Genomic DNA, 3,387 nt, shown 5'->3' with positions numbered 1-3,387 from the left:
AAACAAAAGCAAAATTTTGACATAAATATGAGATTCCTATGCCTATAACAACCTCTCCTTTAGCCCCTGCACTATCTTCTCCTAGTCTATTGAGTGAAAACAACCCCTTTAAAAATGAAAACCGTACAACATCCGGCTTTCCAGTTCAAACTTTAACCCCCATATGAAAGGCTCTAGCCAAATATTTGGAAAATTCTAATTCAATAGATCTGGATGACTTAATGTTATTTTCAGTGATAAAACAAGACCCATGAGGGGATTTGCAGATAATTCATCAAGGGTTTTATATGAAAACATTACATAGGCTTCAGGATAGTATAAGAGAAAATGAAATTCAAGTTCTGATTACCATGACCATTCCAGAAACCTTGGGTACTATGCGGCTACCCCCTGGGGCCTGTCATCTAATCTGTAAAGCAGATTTTATTGGGAGTGTATATTTGCAACAGAAGGTAGCCTTTGGATATTTTGCAGAAGAAAATGGCTAAACTTAATAAAAATGCTAATATTCAAATTACATTTAAAATGCTAACAGGCCCAGGATCATTCAAAAATTTAAATACACAGCTAAAATAATCCAAAATATTCAAAAATATTCAAAAACTGTCTTCTTTCTAACAAGGTCTGAGATAAAAATAAACACCTAAGGGTAAGCTCTATAACTTCTTTCAAAGGAGACGAAAAAGATATTAAAAAATTTCCAAAATTTTGTTTGTATGAGTGATCCAAAAGGTTATAAAGCTTTTTGTTTGTATGAGTGTATATGAATATATATTTTACATGTCATGTGTCTATGAGATCAAAGGCCTTAAAGAATTCCATTCAACTTGGCTGATAAATAAGAGTGCTCATACAAATTATTCTAAATGCTTTTGAAGTTTATGTGACTAAATCTCTGACAAAGTCGGTTTCAAATGTATGTATGTGTGTGTGTGTGTAGCAGGGGGCTAGTGTGTGTGTGTGTGTAGCAGGGGGATAGTGTGTGTGTGTGTGTATATATGCAGCAGGGGGATAGTGTGTGTGTGTGTGTGTGTGTGTGTGTAGCACGGTCTACACAGCATGACCACCTACAGAGTGACTGGCCCCACGGGCCACGGCATCACCCCTGCCCCCCACGGGCAACCGAGGGCCTGAAGCAGAGCGGTGCGGCGGCCAGGGAACGCAGCGAGTCATCCTCTCCTTCCTTGGCCTCTTTTTAATCATCCTTGATCAACTCCAGCTGTTTGTTTGCTCTGTTCCTTTTCACTTTTTTCCAGGTTTTCCAGAAGAGAATCCACTTTTTGTTTTATCTGGGTCAACTCCTTCTTAATGGCCTGAATGTCATCTCCTTTCAACTTTCCAGACTTGGAAGACGATCCTTATTGTCCACTCTTAGAATTGAAGCTTTTGCCCCTTCATGAAGTGTTCCCAGATACACGCTGGTGTTTCAAGGGCACTACATTATGAGCAATAGGAGGTAGAGGTGGAACACGTGCTGGGTAACTGTACATCCTGTCATAATAATCACGTTGAAAGTCATAGTTCAAATCAAAAGAGAAGCTGAGTAGAGGGGATGGAGAAGGGTGTTCTGGTACTGATCTGTACATCTCTGCTGCAGATCATTTCACACCTGCTTTTCCTCAGTTTACTTTTGGCTCTGGAGCCAGATTAATATCTAAAACCTGGCCAGCAACCATCCTGCAATCCTCTCCTGCCACAGCAGCCCGGGCATTCCTCTCATTAACATACTGAACAAAGGCAAAGCCCTTATTAACAGAGCAACCCGCAATTTTGTCATACTTTGAGAAGATTGCTTCCACATCAGACTTCTTGACCACAAGAGTGTTGAGATTCCCAATAAATACACGAGAATTCATGGAGCGAGGATCTGTCTTGTTGGTAACATTGCTGGCCATTGCGATTGATGGTAAGATTCCTCACAAAGCCAAAAAGTATAGCTGAAGATCAAAAAATCTCACAAGAAGGTGAGGGAAAAGAGATTCGACTCTGAATCTCTCTCTCCCAAATTCTAGGCAAAGAAACCAACTGCAGCTGGAGGTAGGAAATGAGGCCACAACCGCTCCGTCTCCAACTCTTCACAAAACACAGCAAACATATTTGTCTTAATGTGGTTGGTTTAACCATAACATCTAATATTTACATGTTATGTGTTCTGTTACATGGTAGATCTCTGCCAAAAAAAAAATGGATTAATGATTAACCTTTTGGTTTTTACAGGTAATCAAACACAATGGTTAAAAAAACTTTAAACTTGGGAACCAGCAGTTAGAGTAATGGCTATGTCGCTGGACTCCCACATAGTCGACCGTGGTTCATGTCCCGGACCCGGTGGCTTAAAATTCACGCTGGGCACATGTGCGTGCGTGCCCAAGATCCCGAGAGGAGAATGGAGGAGTAGGGATTGCAGTGTGACCATCCCCTCTGGGGGGTGATTTCTCGCTTTCTGTCTCTATGTCTCTCTCTCTCTGTCTGGTGAGCGCACGCACCCTATAGCGAAAACCTCTCCAAAAAAAAAAAACCTTTAAACTTAAATTATAAATATTTATTAACATTTTCAGTAGTTTGAGATCTTAAAGTTGTGCTTCATTAAAATAATAAGGTTTCATAAACTGTCATCTTTAAGTTAATATGCTTTGATTAACATAAATTTTAAATATTTCTACTCACAGCCTTTTTTTATTTTTTATACATTCTTTCACATTATTTACCTTAAAAATTGAACATTTCAATATGTGAACATTTCTACACAGTCCAGTTGATCACAGTATCTTCAACAGATAACACCACACCTTCCCATCCCATCAATGCTCTGCCTCCTCCAGATGTCCTTCCCCAGGCCCCACTCCTCCACACACACCACATCTGGCATTCACACCAATCTCTTGTATTTTTATGTCCTTTAGTTAATAAGTTTCAGTCATGGAGTGCAGACATTCAGTATATATTAAGTGAGGACATACAATATCTCTCCTTCATAGCCTGGCCTGGCTTGTTTCACTCAGCAGTAAATCTTCCATATTTTTCCACTTTCTGTCAAAAGCCAGGGTTTTTGTTGATTTTTATGACTGAATAGTATTCCATAGAGGATATGTGCCACAGTTTTTCAATCCATTCATCTGTACAGGGGCATTTGGGTTGGTTCCATGTCTTAGCAATCGTGAATAGTGCCACAATAAACATCGATGCATAAGCACTTTTCCAATGAAGAATTTTTCTTTCCTTTGGGTAAGATACCAGGGAGTGGGATTGCTGTATCATATGGAAGATCTATTTGTAGATTTTTGAGGAATCTCAAAATTGTTCTTCACAGCAGTTGGACCAATTTACATTCCCACCAGTAGTGTAACAGAGTTCCCCTTTCACCACACCCCCACCAACACTTATCTT

At 39.7% G+C, this 3,387-nt stretch overlaps 1 pseudogene; it reads right to left on the bottom strand.

Annotated features, from left to right (window-relative positions):
* Positions 1-1,199: 1,199 nt before the first annotated feature.
* LOC102471773 (heterogeneous nuclear ribonucleoprotein C pseudogene) lies at positions 1,200-1,971 on the bottom strand (annotated as a pseudogene).
* Positions 1,972-3,387: the final 1,416 nt, after the last annotated feature.

The sequence above is a fragment of the Tupaia chinensis genome, unplaced genomic scaffold (assembly GCF_000334495.1).
Source record: "Tupaia chinensis unplaced genomic scaffold, TupChi_1.0 Scaffold000630_1, whole genome shotgun sequence".
In the NCBI taxonomy this organism is placed as follows: Eukaryota; Metazoa; Chordata; class Mammalia; order Scandentia; family Tupaiidae; genus Tupaia; species Tupaia belangeri.
Note: the sequence above shows the minus strand (reverse complement) of the source record. Positions and strands in the feature narration are given on the sequence as shown.